The sequence below is a fragment of the Bos grunniens genome, chromosome 11 (assembly GCF_055505025.1).
Source record: "Bos grunniens cultivar Pamir isolate PY7600 chromosome 11, Bosgru_T2T1.0, whole genome shotgun sequence".
Lineage (NCBI taxonomy): Eukaryota > Metazoa > Chordata > Mammalia > Artiodactyla > Bovidae > Bos > Bos grunniens.
In genome coordinates, this window is record NC_141175.1 from 31930884 (window position 1) to 31947019 (window position 16136).

The 16136-nt window shown below is 47.3% G+C and overlaps 1 long non-coding RNA gene across 1 annotated transcript in view; it reads right to left on the bottom strand.

The window, feature by feature from the left end:
- LOC147362812 (uncharacterized) overlaps window positions 1-15050 on the bottom strand; it is a 38795-nt gene extending 23745 nt beyond the window's left edge. Inside the window, exons 1-2 of the long non-coding RNA XR_015136521.1 lie at window positions 14921-15050; window positions 11850-11952 (exon numbers count right to left, since the gene is read on the bottom strand). This is a non-coding gene — a long non-coding RNA (uncharacterized LOC147362812). The remainder of the gene's footprint in view (window positions 1-11849; window positions 11953-14920) is intronic.
- Between the last annotated feature and the right edge of the window lie 1086 nt (window positions 15051-16136).

Below are 16136 nucleotides of genomic sequence, written 5' to 3' on the forward strand. Positions count from 1 at the left end.
CCCTTGCCCCTCTCCCTCCAAATCCCCTTCTCTCTAACTCTAGTCATCCTCCTTCCAGCCCTAATCTTTCCCACCACCCTCCCCACTCAGCCTTCAGGGTTATCAATCTAAAATGCAAATCAGACTCTGTCACTCCCCTGCCTAAAACCCACTAGGGGCTCCCAACTGTCTATGGATAGGAGTCCAGACTTTAAAACAAGACATACAAAGATCTATCTGCTCTTACCACATCTATAATTTTATCCCTGGCACACAAGGACCACCTATCTTATTGTAACCATCATCTATCTTTCTTCTATACCACCTAACACCTTGGGATGCCCTCCCAACGTTTCACAAATCCCTCACCTTATTGGTTTTTTGAGAAAAGAATACAAACCAAATGCTCAGTTACCAGCTTCCCTTGCAGCTACTGTCCATGTTGCCTGAGGTCACCTCAACTTCCCTAGTCAGATGAATGCAAGCCAGATTCTGCATGTGAGGCCAGCAGCATGAAGGAGGATGCACAGCACTGAATTCATCCTGCTAAGGGTGGGGACAGCAACATCCAGGCTCTAGCGACAGCAGCACCCGAGTGCCCAGCTCTGTGGCATCAGTAATGAAAGCCACTATGGCTGTGTCCAGCAAAGGGGTAAAGACACCTCCTGTACTAAATACCAGACACTGCTCTAGTTCTGAGAATAGAGCAGAGGACAAGACAGAAAAGTTCTCCACCTTTATTGGGAGTATGTTTTTGAAGTAGCATCTGACTTGTATTTATCTTCAAGTGCCCCTCAGAGTGCTGGACACAGACAATGTACTCAGTTCATGTTTGTCTTTTATGTTTCAAGCCACTCCCCTGGTTTCAGTTCAGCCCTCTGGCTAAGACGTCCTGGTGCCCATGAACTTTATCCTGAAGGTTGTTGCCTCACCACCAGCACCATGGCTGTGGAAGTGGGGCAGACTCTACAATGGGCTCTGATCTTGTTGGCTTTTCACGAAATCCCTGGCATAATTATCATATTCCGTTTAAGTGGCATGAAGCCGAAAGATGGCTCATTGCATGTTCCTATTGTTTGACCTATAGGTCACTAAAGCTTTTTTTTTCCTCTTCCTCATGTCCCCATTAGCCTAAGTCATGTCCCCATTTAAGCCTAAGTTCCAGGACTAGGAACACAGTAGGTGTGTTCAATGAATTTAAGTTGAACCTGACTGAGTTGTTAAATGTGTGTGTATATGTTCTCCCAAACAGAGCCTGTACAGAAACTCAGTCTAATTTTTGCAGGAAAAATTCAGAACAGCTTCTGATTAGTGAGTTTGTTCCATTTCCCAAGAAATCATTTTAACCTTTAAACACAGAAGGTCAGTCTCTCATCTCTCTGTTCATGCATAATTCCCCCTGCCCTCTGCTCTTGGTGCCTCGGCAACCCACCTGAGAGAGAGGCTGAGTCGGCGGGAGGGAGAATAAGGGCGCTCGGAGGCTTGGGTGGCCTCTCTGGGACCAGCTAAGCCATCAGAATACGTGGCCTTACTTGTTACATTATTAATAAAATTGCAAGAAGTTTGGGAGAAAACTTTTTTCCCCCACCTAGAAAAATTAGCATTGATGCCACACGAGATGCAAACTCAGGAAGATGAACATCAATAAAACAGAAAATGTTCCCTTTGAATCTTCTTCTGGAGCTAGTGCCAATAGAGCACTTTGAAAGGATGAAGGAACTGGGAGAGCTCAGGGTGAATAAATCAGGGTTGCTGGTTATCTGGGCACCGTGGGTGGCCCCACATTCAGGCCAGAGGGGGCAGGGGAATCCAGTTCATCCCAAGTGTCTATAGCATTAATCACAGATCCCGGATGGCAGCATTGGAAATGGTCGGTGGTAGGATGTCCTGCCATGGGTGATGGCTCACAAGAGCCCAGGAGATCCAGATTAACCAAAAAGAAGCCAAGGTCAGGCAGGCTGGCTTGGTGATTTTCTGAAAACCCTGGACTAACCTTCAGGGCTGATGCTGCGGCTGGAGGAAGTCACGGGATCGTACGTAGGCGGAGGTATCCAGGCAGGTCACACTAATTAGTGGGAATAATTAGTCACAGAACCAGGATTTCAGTAGCTTTTTAGCAACCATGTCAAACAGCTAACAGGCCAAGTGTTACCTCCTTGTAGAAGTCTTCCTTGCCCCTCATTTGAAATAGCACCCCATCATTCTATTTCCCATTGCTCAGCTTCTCCTTTCCTCTCACCATCCTTTGCCAGCCTGTATCATATAACCTACTTATTTGTACCGCATATTGGGTATTGTGCATTACATTTTAATACCAGAATGTAAGCCGTATGAGGATGATGTCATCTTGTTCGCTGCTGTGTCCCCAGCTCCTGGATCAGTGCCTGGTATCCAATTAATATTTATTGAACTCATAAATATATCCTGAACTAAAACTCTGAAGTATTTTTACTTGAACTGCTCATTGACCAGGTTTCTCTCATCTGTATTTATACAAGTGCTAGTTTTTAATTTCAAAACTGTGGCACTTTATCTTTTGGGTTTTGGTCCATTTATTCAGCTTTTCAAGTTTAGTAAGTCTTGATTCCAACACAGTGATGGGTCCCCTCAAGCTCATTTCAATGCCTCCAAAAGCCGAGCAGCATGCCATTGTCATTCCATCCAAGTTGATGTGCCAGTAGACACATCCCCTCAGCCTGGATTAATTGTTTTTCACCATTTGCACCAGGAATCATTGAGATAGAGGCTCTCTACTCTGAAAAGGGCCTTTGGGATCAAGTGATCAGAAGCTTTGATTTTACAGACTGGGATTCCAGGACCACATGGGGAAGTGTGTGACAAATGGACAACCTCTCTATGACATCAGAAAAAGTGCACTGATAGGTTCATAAAGCCTAAGCCACCTGCATTGAGAAGGCACTTCCATAGCAACAAGCCCCCAGGGTGGCCTTGGACCGGCACCTGAACTCCATCATCCATGGTAGACTGGTGGGATCCTTCCACCAAGACTGTCTTTTCTTTATCTATTCCCATCCTGAGGGTGGTCCATGAGTGACAGCTGGAAGGACTCAGAAGCCAACCCAGGGCCCCGGCTTCTCCCCTCCTCACCCTGTCCTTCTTTTTCCCTCCCCCTGAGGTGGCAATGCTCTTCTTTTCTCTTCCTTTTCCACCCCATTGTGACATTTAAACTTATGTAGATGGGGTACAGATGCTGAGAATACACTGATGAGCTACAGCCAACAGAAACTCAAAGACAAAAGAGAGGTTTTTTGGCACATCTGAGAGCACAAAATTCCTTGGCTCTCAGTGACTAGTGCAGCATTTAAAACAAAATATGTCCTGAGACAGTCAACAGGTTAAGAGTAGAGGGAAGAGCTGCAGTATATATTTGTTGAATGAATGAGTAAATGAATGAATGAATGAATGACTTCAGTATATGAAGTAAAGTAAGTGGACATAGTAACAGAACCACTGGTGACAACCCAATCCAATATTCTTGCCTGGACCATCCCATGGACAGAGAAGCCTGGCAGGCTACAGTCCAAGGGGTTGCAAAGACTCCGACGCAATTGAGCAACTTAGCACTACACGGTATGGCGACTTCTCAGACTTTTCTTGGTTTAAGTGGGAAAATTACAAGGAATCAGAGCCAGTGCCCCCTGCCACTGCCTGGAAAAAGGGCAGGCAAGACAAGTCCAACACTGGGGTTCAGTGAACCCTACAGACGTCATTGTATGCACACCTGAGGCCACATCCTTCTTCGGCCTCTATCCCTGCTCCATCCTTCTCTTAGTCTCTGCCCCTGAGAGCCTCTCATCCATAAATCACTTTCTCAAGAATCCCCATTACAGGCTCTGCTTTGAGGAATGTAACCTAAGACATTGTATTTCTACAACACACAATGGAGTATTTTGAATTGAATCTGGCCCCTAACATGACTTTAAATTCCTCCCACCTGACTCCCCGCCCCACATCGCTGGTCCCCAGAACTTCGTATCACCAGACTCTCACTTCAGCAGCCAGTTTGGGCTTATGGCTGTGACATTAATGGCGCCCATCACAACACAAAGACGCTCAGCAGTAAACTGTCTGGAGCCACAGTTTTAGACACAAGGTGAGCCGTTCAGCTTGCAAAGTTTCCAAGCTGCCAAAAGGTGTCTTCAGTTATGGGAACAGAACCCGCTGTCACAGTCATTAATTATTTATGGAACAGACTTGGGGAGGAGGCAGGGGCAGATGGTGAGGCAGGCAATACAGAAATGGAGACAGAAAGATTTGCATGCGCTTATCTTAAAAACTCCCGGGTAGGCTCCTCCTAACCTTTCACCCAGGAAAGCTGTAACCCAGGCTGCCCTCTGCCATGGCCACCTCTCCTCCATCCCTCCCTCCTGGGAGGCTGAGAAGGAGGCAGGTGTCCTGGAGGAGACAGCTCCGATCTGCCCAGCCTGCTTGGTTTTGGATTTGGAAGAACTTCAAATTACAGGCCCAGTTGGCCACATGGTGTGGTCTGGAGCTGTCCCCTTGGTGCTGTGGCCTGTGCACAGAGACTCCCCAAGGCCACCGGAGAGGCTCCTGGCCAGCTCGCCCCTTCCCTCTCTTCGGGGTTCCTTCAAGCATTCCCCACTCACCCACCTGCTTCCCACCTTCTTCCTCCTTCTCACACGAGCTTGCCTCCGACTTCACAGGAAATGCAGAGGCAGCAAAGTGTGAAATGCAGAACCTCTGGTTTCCACACACACATGACATAGACAACACAAAACAACACATAGGGCACATATAGCAGACACACAACACACAAACAACACACAATGCACACACACACACCTGCTTCTCTACCCGCCCTTTCTTCCTGAAAGGTTAGAAGAGGCATCCTGCTCCTCACATACCCCCAATCCACTGCTTCCTCTTCTCCCCCAGACCTTCAACCCCTCTCGTTCTACAGCCCTTTCTCATGAGCATTTACTGAGCTGCAGTTGCACTTCTTAAAAAAAAAAACAAAACAAATGGGAAGAGTCATAAGCAACAGATTACCTCCCTCCTACCTGCAGTGAAAATAGAAGCATCAGATGCACGCCTCCCTTTCCCCCCACATCTGCACACCTAGTGGGGGCCCCTGGGTGGCAGCCAGGCCCTCCCACCACAGCATCACCTGAGCTCCAGGCCCACCCCTTCCCGCCTTACCAGCCAAGACACAGTTCCCTGAGTTAAACCTTCTCCTGAATATGCAACTTCTTCCATCGCCAGCTCCTCTCCTACTTGAAGCCCTGCTCTTCCCTGGGTTCCTTCACTTCCCAGCTTCCCGTGTCTGGGTGACAAATGATAACTCCACACCCACATCTCCAGCCCAGCTCTCCTGCCTGGTTGGCCACAGGTGTGACAAGTTCCTAGCGGACAAGAGCCTGGAACAAAGCATGTCTAAACTTCTCAGAGTTCACCTCCCCACCCCACCGCCCCTTCTCTTGCTCCTTATCACTAATGTCTTAATTCAATAAAGCCAGTCAGTTGAACAAACCATTGTCCAAACCAGAGACCCATATGTGGTCCTGGACCTTGGCCTTTAACCTCCTTCTCTCTTAACCAGTAACCTTTCATGACCTATCTCCATGTCCCCTAAGTCCTTCTCCTTTCCCTATTTCCTAATTGACCCCCTCCTATCACACCCTCTGACAATGGAAGAGCCTCTGTCCTTCACGTGGCCCACCTACCCCACTTGTTGCAGCCATCGCCCTAAGAGGCAGACTGGAGCTTGCCACTGTCCCTTTAAGCCTTTTCCTGAATATCTGCCCTCCTTTACAGATCTCCTCCCAGAAGAAACAGACTCAGAGAAGAGGAATTGAGCAGAATATAGCAAATCCAGGGGCAGTGAAATTATTGATTTGTGCATTTGTTCATTCATTAAATTATACCTTCAGAACCTGGACTTAGTCCTTCTGGGAGTCTCCGGGCTGAAGCATTTAGTTTTCTTGTTTATTTCCTTCATAGCACTTACCTCCATTTTGTTTTTAATTCACTATTTTTATACTTAAAAAAAAAACTATCTCCCCTTTAAGAATAAGTTCCTTACATAAAAGTTACTCTCAGTCTGTTTGATACAGTATCCACAGGCCCTAGTCCCAGGCAAGGCATACGGTAGTCACTTAATAAATATGTATGGGATAAATGATGGGATAAATGAATGACCACAATGACACATGGTAGTTTCTGTCTAGAGTCAGTTCCATCAATACTAGTTTGAGAACCAAATTCCCATCACCTGTCACCAAGCCTTCACCAAGTACCTGCCATGTACAGGCGGAATGGGGTAAGCGCCAGCAGCACAGAGACAGAAAGTATGATTTTCACACTCAGGTGCCTCTAAGAGAAGGATGAACTGGGTACAACAGGCTAATTGTCAACAATGCAGGACCAGGACTCTCCATGCCCAGGTACTGGCCTCGCCTGGGGTGACAAACACAGACACCAGTCTTACAGCGAGGACCGTTCCAGGCTGACACGGTGGGCCCTGGGGACTGTTCCCACTCCTCTGCCTTCTGTTTATCCAGATTCCAGATATGCGTTCCATGTGCTTGGTCCCCAGCAGGAGGATGAATGGGCCTTCCATCTGGTCCCGTGGGGCCAGAGCTAGAGAAGGGTGTGCAAATTTATCAAGAGAGAAGGAAGAAGAACAGGAACAGGTTTAAAAAAAAAAAAAAAACAGAAATTGAGAAGGAAGGAAGGAATGGAAGGGAAAAGGAAAGAGAAAAAGCCCAATTGACACCTCTTGTATCTCCTCTGCACTCCTGGCCCCAGGTCCCAGCGTGCTCGCCGGGACAATGCAGAGTGCTGCTTACAGCCTCCCTGAACGAACACGCCCACCCCGGCTTCCAGGGAAATCCAAGCTCCAGCCAGGATCTGGAGTGAGCTTTTATAAACATTAAATCAGACTGTGCAGATGTGTCACTCGCTGCTTAAAACCCTCCTTGGCTTCCCTCATGTTGAAAATAAAATCCAAATTCCATGTTCAGCCATGGAAAGCCCTGCATGATTTGGTATCTCTCCCTGTAGACTGCGTCCAGCCACAAGAATCTGCTTTTTGCTGCATCTGAAAACACCAGGCTTATTGAAGCCACAGGGCCTTTACCTAGCTGTTCCCTCCTCCTGAACTGCTTGGGCCCCTGATCTCCAGCAAACTGGGTCCTCAGTGACATTCACCTTAAACACCAGCTCAGCGAACAGATGCTCCCTTGACTCCCCCTCCTGAAGTAACGACAGGGTCCCCTCTCCATTACACATCTAGGGGTTATTCTTCTGCACAACCTTTGCTGTTGTTTAGTCGCTAAGTTGTGTCCGACTCTTTGAGATGCCATGGAGTGCAGCATGCCAAGCTCCTCTATCCTCCACTGTCTGCTGGAGTTTGCTCAAATTCATGTTCATTGAGTTGGCGATGCCATCCAAACATCTCATCCTCTGCCACTCCTTTCTCCTTGTGCCTTCAACCTTTCCCAGTGTTCCAATGAGTCAGCCCTTTGCATCAGGTGGCCAAAGTATTGGAGCCTCAGCTTCAGCATCAGTCCTTCCAATAAATACTCAGGATTGATTTCCTTTAGGAGTGACTGGTTTGATCTCACTGTAGTCCAAGGGACTCTCAAGAGTCTTTTCCAACACCACAGTTTGAAAGCATCAATTCTTTGGTGATCAGCCTTCCTTATGGTCCAACTCTCACATCTATACATGACTACTGGAAAAACCATAGCTTTGACTATACAGAGCAAAGATGAGTATACTGATGCGAAGAACTCATTTGAAAAGACCCTGATGCTAGGAAAGATTGAAGGTGGGAGGAGAAGGGGACAACAGAGGATGAGATGGTTGGATGGCATCACCCACCAACTCGATGGACATGAGTTTGGGTAAGCTCAGGGAGTTGGTGATGGCCAGGGAAGCCTGGCATGCTGCAGTCCATGGGGTCACAAAGAGTCGGACACAACTAAGTTATTGAACTGAACTGACTATACGGGACCTTTGTCAGCAAAGTGATGTCTCTGCTTTTCAATATGCTATCTAGGCTTGTCATAGGACAACATTTACCACTATTTGAATATTTTCCTAGACACATTTTTCTGCATTCCCCCATCTATTCATCTTGTACTGCTGCTTCTACTGATGCATATTTGTCTTCTACAAATTACCATAGTCTTTTTTTTTAATTTATTTATTTTAATTGGAGGCTAATTACTTTACAATATTGTATTGGTTTTGCCATACATCAACATGAATCTGCCACAGGTGTACACGTGTTCCCCATCCTGAAGCCCCCTCCCACCTCCCTCCCCGTACCATCCCTCTGGGTCATCCCAGTGCACCAGCCCCAAGCATCCTGTATCCTGCATTGAACCTGGACTGGTGATTCGTTTCTTATATGATATTATACATGTTTCAATGCCATTCTCCCAAATCATCCCACCCTCTCCCTCTCCCATAGAGTCCAAAAGACGGTTCTATACATCTGTGTCTCTTTTGCTGTCTCGCATACAGGGTTATCATTACCATCTTTCTAAATTCCATATATATGCGTTAGTATACTGTATTGGTGTTTTTATCTCTGGCTTACTTCACTCTGTATAATAGGCTCCAGTTTCATCCACCTCATTATAACTGATTCAAATGTATTCTTTTTAATGGCTGGGTAATACTCCATTGTGTATATGTACCAGAGTTTTCTTATCCATTCATCTGCTGATGGACATCTAGGTTGCTTCCATGTCCTGGCTATTATAAACAGTGCTGCGATGAACATTGGGGTACACATGTCTCTTTCAATTCTGGTTTCCTCGGTGTGTATGCCCAGCAGTGGGATTGCTGGGTCATAAGGCAGTTCTATTTCCAGTTTTTTAAGGAATCTCCACACTGTTCTCCATAGTGGCTGTACTAGTTTGCATTCCCACCAACAGTGTAAGAGGGTTCCCTTTTCTCCATATCCTCTCCAGCATTTATTGCTTGTAGACGTTTGGATCGCAGCCATTATCTCAACAGATGCAGAGAAAGCCTTTGACAAAATTCAACATCCATTTATGATAAAAAGTCTCCAGAAAGCAGGAATAAAAGGAACACCTCAACATAATAAAAGCTATATATGACAAACCTATAAATTACCATAGCCTTAAAAGCTTAAATCATTCCCCCCCACCATGTATTAGCTCACAGTCCTGTGGGTCTAAAGTCTAGGCACAGACGGACTGAGTTCCCTGCCCAGGGTCTCCCAAGGCTAAAATAGAGGTGTCTGCCAGGCTGTGTTCTCATCGAGAGCTTGGGGTCCTTTTCCTGGCTTGTGTGGTTATGTCAGGATTCAGGTCCTTCAGTTATAGGCTTACAGGTTCCATTTCCTTGCTGGCCACAAACCAAGCCCTGAGCTCCTGAAGGCTGCCCACATTCCTTTCCCTGGGCCCCTCCAACTTCAAAGTCAGAAACAGTCTTCCTCACATTGAAACCCCCTCATGCTACAAATCTCTCCCATCAGGAAAAGCCCAGTCCCCATGAAGGGCTCACTGACTGAGTCAGGTGACCATCAACTCCACCTGTAACATAACCTAGTCCAGGGGATGACAGTCCCATCACATTCATGGTCCACATCTACACTCCAGGGGAGGGTATTCCACAGGGCAAGAATACCAGGGCGCAGGAATTTGGGAACTAACTTAGAATCCTGCCTACCCTGCCTCACTTGAGCAGGACCTTGCCGGCTTTATCTCTGCACCCTATGGCCTAGGACCCTGTGGTTCTTCCAACCACACAGAGAACAATGAAGACAGTGAAAATACTGCACAGCTCAATGTGGGAAAGCAACAGCGTTGCTCAGAACTTAGAGGTGCCCAGGGCCCAGGAGCCCTGACCAATCCTGGTCCTGTCCTCCAGCCCAGGGACAAGTAAATCAGAATCCCACACCCTTGAACCAAGTCACAGCCACCATGCCACGGTATATAATAGATGCTCATTAATTTGTTTTTCATTTACTAATGGACTGAAAGGAAGAGGATTCTCTCTCCTGGAAACTAGTGTTACTCACTCAGTCATGTCCGACTCTTTGTGACCCCATGGACTGTAGCCCATCAGGCCCCTCTGTCCATGGGATTCTCCAGGTCAGAATACTGGAGTGAGTAGCTGTTCCCTTCGCAGGGGGATCTTCCCAACCCAGGGATTGAACCCAGGTCTCTTGTACTGCAGGCAGATTCTTAACCATTTGTGCCACCAGAGAAGCCCTCTTGGAAACTAGAGATGCAAAGAATCGAAAGAACTGGGGTGGCGGGGAGCAAAGCAGAAGCCAGGAGCCAATCGAGTGCTTCTTATTTGTCTCTACTCTTGGCCTGTTCCTCACCCAGCTCACCTCCAACCCCCTCTCCCCCAGGAAGCCTTTTCTGCCCCCGCCTGACGTCCTGTGCACTGAGTACCTTCCTACTTCATTAGACCCTTTTTTGAGGGTTGTCTTTGACCCCTTCTCTCCTATTGTTGATACACAGGAGGCCAAGTCCTACGTGCTGTTTTCAATTCACCACACCTGTGTCCTTGTGTCCCCTTCACTCTCCTTGAGGAAGGTGGCCACCTCACCCACCTTTGTTTCTACCCAGTGCAGACGGAGCGTGTTTAGGCTGTGCAGACCCCTGGGACCACTTTCAGTTCAGTCGCTCTGTCATGTCCGACTCTGTGACCCCATGAACTGCAGCAGGCCAGGCTTCCCTGTTCATCACCAACTCCTGGAGCTTGCTCAAACTCATGTTCATTGAGTTGGTAATGCCATCCAACCATCTCATCCTCTGTTGTCCCCTCCTCCTCCCACCTTCAATCTTTCCCAGCATCAGGGTCTTTTCAAATGAGTCAGTTCTTCACATCAGGTGGCCAAAGGATTCGAGTTTCAACTTCAGCATCAGTCTTTCCAGTGAATATTCAGGATTGATCTCCTTCAGAATGGACTGGTTGGATCTCCTTGCAGTCCAAGGGACTCTCAAGGGTCTTCCCCAACACCATAGTTCAAAAGCATCAATTCTTCAGTGCTCAGCTTTCTTTATAATTCAACTCTCACATCCATACATGAGTACTGGAAAAACCATAGCTTTGAGACCTGCTTCAAACAGGAAATAGGAGATCGCCTGGGGAGGGGCAGTTGGGTGAAGCATGCTGTGTGCGGGGGTGGGGGAGATCAGGCCCCAGGAACACAGTGGGAAGCCCTGGCCCCTATGAAAAGGTAACACAGAAAAGGAGAGGAAGGAAAGCAATCAGAACGAGAGAGTTGGTCATCATCAGACTGGTGTGAGGACCCGCATCCAACCAAAGGATGTCTCTGCAGATACAGGCTACTTGTCTCTGTCCGATCCACCAGAAGAGCCATAGGCACTGAAAATCGTCTGCATTCTCCTTTCTCCTTGCTTCCAATAGTGGTCAGTTTTGGTGCAAGTAAAATGATGCAGTGATGCCCGTGTTGAACATATGCATGTGTGAATGCTGTCACTTCAGTCATGTCCGACTCTTTGTGACCCTGTGGACAGGAGCCCACAAGACTCTCCTTTCCATGGGGATCCTCTGGGCAAGAATGCTGGCTGGAGTGGGTTGCCATGCCCTCCTCCAGGGGAATCTTCCCAACTCAGAGATCGAACCCATGTACTCTGCAGGCAGATTCTGCTGAGCTACTGGGGATGCCCAGGTGTGATATATTTGGCCCTTATCCAAGGGAGTAGAGAAAATTGATCTGATACACAAGTACGCTGAAAGGGGACCATAAGCCCTTGAGTGAGACCATCACCAGCATGCAAGCCCCACTGGGGTACGTGAACAGGAAGGTAACATTCATGCCACAGGTTCAAGAAAGACTCTCATTGGAAGTAAGATGGGTCAGAACTTACTGGACTCCAAGTCCTGGTTCTGGGCTCTTCTCCAGGGAGCCTGGCACTTAGCAAGGGATCAGAGGGCAGCCTCAGAGGTGATAAGCAGACTGGGCAGCAGGGCCTGGGAGGAAAAGAAGCTGGGATTATTCATTGGGGGAAGACAGGCAGGCAGGATTTAATACAATCTTCAGGTATCAGAAGAGTTCTTAGGCAGTGCAGGGTGAGTCTTGGCAGTGGCTACTGAGGATAGAATAAGGAGAGAAACTTAATCCCCAGCATAAGGGATTTAGGATAGCTAAGGGGGAGAATTTCCTGATGGTGAAGGTTGTTAAAAGTTGCAATGAATGGTCTGGGGAGAGACTGGGGCCTGCTCTGGAAGCTTTTACAAGTAGAAGAGATTATCCTCTGGCAGGGCAGCTTATCTCTAATCCTGCCTGAAGGCAGGGGAATGGACGCAGTGACCTCAGGGTCTCCTTCAGACTTGGAAAGCAGGCCTTCCCATCAACGGGCCAGCCAACACTGCTGAGCAGGAGATGTGCTTTGAGGCAGGCCCAGAGTGTTCCCTGAAATAAGAAGAAGCCATGTGAAATCGCCTTCCCTTTGTCTATTTTTTAGCCACGGCTGCCTCATGGCAATGGCCAGGTACCTCTATAATCTTGGGTCTAATCAAGGGCACCTTAGACAAGAAAGCCAAGCGCAGCCACAGACCACACTGAGACAGATGACTCTCCACTCGACAGAGCACCCCATACGGCAGAGCCTTGCTGTGGTCTTCTCCACGGAGGGCTCTGCATTTAAAAAGCCATCTGAAGGGACTTTTCTGGCAGTCCAGTGATGAAGACTTTGCCTTCTAATGCAGGGATGTGTGGGTTTGATCCCTAATCAGGGAGCTAAGATCCCACCTGCCTTATGGCCAAAAAACCAAAACATAAAACAGAAGCAATATTGTAACAAATTCAGGAAAGACTTTAAAAATGGTCCACATCAAAAAAAAAAAAAAGTCATGTGAAAAGCTTGCTGGCTCCCAGGCAGTCACAACAGGGCATTCTCAGCTTGCTGCTACCAGACGAATGACCGAAAAGGGCTGCACTAGCTCTGGCTTTTCCTAAACCACACTTTCACTTCCTGCCTGTAAATTGACAAGGCTTCTGAGAACAATGGGCTATGCCCAGCTGTTCACCTTGGGGGCCAGGTAAGAAGAGCACAAGACCTTGGGTGCACGGAGCCTCCATACAGGTTGAGAACAATAACAGGAACACAGAGCATAAGCCAGAATGGCCTCAGAAGCCTTCTATGCTTGGGGAAATCTTGAAGGAAGGGCAAGACTTGGGCAGAGAGGAGAACCCCGACAATCTTCTGAAGTGGTTTTCCAAAATGCTGCGCGGATACCTGAACAACACCCAGGGCTGTAGTTGATTCAATGTTCGCTGAAACCTAGAAAGCCAAAGACAAGATGACCTTTGGCTTTCTAGAACCTGGGAGGAGGGGGGAAGTGTCTAACTCTGCCCAGTAGTTAGATAAATTTGGAAGTGGATATATATTTTATTTTCAGTTCTATTTCCCCAGTGAAGAAAGAATTATTTAGCCCTTAACCCTATACCTTCTCAGAACTGGATTCTTCGTTCTTGCTATTTCCTTCTCACAAGTTAGCTGATGTCATTCCAGGGCTTTTTCTTTGTCCTCCATATCTCTGATTCAACTCTTTTACAGGATTTACACCAGGCCCGTCTCTGCTTTCCACCTCTCAACACTTGATAAGTCCACCTATCCATCCCCTCCCACACACACAGAGCCCTGGGGCCAGTGTCTGCCCTTCAAGGACACCTTTCCTTCTGGAGGAGTAAACACCAGCCTTCCAGGCACTTCTACCCAGACTGTATCACCTTCGGTTAACACAGGTACAGGACTGGAACAAATGGTCCAGTGTACTTAGGAGAAATATGCATGTAAATGTATTATTCTGCCCATTGCACATGCCAGACACAGGCAGAAGCTGGTTGCAAAAAGCATATTAAGCATGCAATCAGCTGCATCCTCATGCCCAAATAAAGCTATTTTCATTTCATAAAGCAAGAGAGCAAGTCAAGTCATTAGGGAAATAGAAATGGGGAGCTTAAACGCCTAATTGGAAGCTCTATTGCACTTGCAAAGTACCTTTGGTTTTTCTAAAAATTTAAGGGAAACACATTGAGCTTAGAATTGCAGATAGATTGATGCCACATCCATTCCTGCACTAGCACAGAAGGAACACCCCTTCCTGTGGGCTCATCCCAACCCCAGTCACACTGTGTAAATAGCAATGAGGACCCAGAAGGAAGCAAGGGGCTCCTAAAAGCAGGAAAAATTGAAGGGACAGCAAAAGTCCTCTTCCTGTCCATGGAGGGCAGAATCTCATGACCACAGTGCCTCTCTGGCTGCTTTAATTTAACTCTTCCCTCTCTCAGCTAGAATTTTAATGAATCTGATGTATTTCTTGGACATTTCCTATGTGCCTGGTACAAACTGCAACTTCTCTGGAACTTCAGGGACCTCTTCTGTCAACATGCTTGGTGATTTAGCCCTGGAATTCCACAGAAGTGGCTGGAAGCCATGGAGGAGCGGGCTCCACATGGGAGATGTACAGACAAGAAGAATTCTACTCCCTCACATCCATGCCCACTTGTATCTGCTTAATATTTGGGGATTCCATATAGGATATTCAGTTCAGTTCAGTTCAGGTCAGTCACTCAGTCATGTCCGACTCTTTGCGACCCCATGAATTGCAGCACGCCAGGCCTCCCTGTCCATCACCAACTCCCAGAGTTCACTCAAACTCACGTCCATCAGGTCGGTGATGCCATCCAGCCATCTCATCCTCTGTCGTCCCCTTCTCTTCCTGCCCCCAATCCCTCCCAGTATAGTATTTTGGGATTCCATATAAGATATTATGTTGGCCAAAAAGTTCATTCAGGATCGTTCATAAGCTAAACTGAATGAACTTTTTGGCTAGCCCAATAACATTTGGTGAGGGTGGGGGAGCAGGGTTTCTGTTGCTTAAATACATACACACACACAATCCACAATTGAGAGACTGTAGTCTCTAATCTCACCACACAGATGAGGGAAGGCCTCATTGACCAGATGGGTAGCTCAGTAATAGAATTTAGAGGCTCGTGGATTCTCTGGAGCATGTATTCCGGGAACTCAGAGCCCAAGAAAACAAGGATCGTGTTTCCTGCGAAGGTCAGGCTTGATCTGTTGGGTGATCTTGCCCATGTGCCTTCTACATTACACACTTTTTCATACAGAATTCATCTAAACCCATCTGGAGAAACCAGGACATTAAGATTAACCCAGATGCTCATTTGGTCCTGGAGTCTTCTTATAGATAAGGTCTTTTTATCCAGGAAGTCTCTGGCTCAGGAGGATTGAGGGTATTTATCAACACAGATCTCTTCAATCAAGATCTCTTCAATCAAGAGGAGCATGCAGGATCCACAGAAACACGGGAGGAATAGTCTTCTCAAGCCAACACCATCATGTTTCTGAAAATTTCCATAGAGCCCTGAACCACAAGGGAATAAACTCTAATGGTTGAACATTGGGTACTCTGAGTGCACATCAGTTCAGTTCAGTTCTGTAGCTCAGTCTTGTCCAATTCTTTGCAACCCCATGGACTGCAGCACGCCAGGCTTCCCTGGCCATCACCAGCTCCCGGAGCCTACTCAAACTCATGTCCATTGCGTCCGTGACGCCATCCAATCATCTCATCCTCTGTCATCCCCTTCTCCTCCCACCTTTAATCTTTCCCAGCATCAGGGTCTTTTCCAATGAGTCAATTCTTTGCATCAGGTGGCCCAAGGATTATAGCTTCAGTTTCAGCATCAGTCTTTCCAATGAATATTCAGGACTGATTTCCTTTAGGATTGACTGGTTGGATCTCCTTGCAGTCCAAGGGACTCTCAAGAGTCTTCTCCCCTCTGGGACAACTAACTGCCATGTCCCTTCAAGAGGCCAGCCCTGCAAATACATAAGGACTCAGTCCTTGATGTTTTCTTCTGATCCCTAAAATAGGTTCATACTGCAGTCTGATGGGCACTTCTCCACTCCATGGAATGTCTGCTTGACAAACAACATGACAAGTGTTATTAGATTAGGTCATTACCTGCACTGGAAATGAAACCACAAGCATGTAACAGAGGACCTGCATCCAGATATACCCAATCTTTCTGTGACATCACTAAGCGGGGCACCCACTTCTGTCCTTCAGTGCAGAGTTCACTGGGAGCCTCAAAGAGCATGAAACTCAACAGCTTTCCAAGCTGA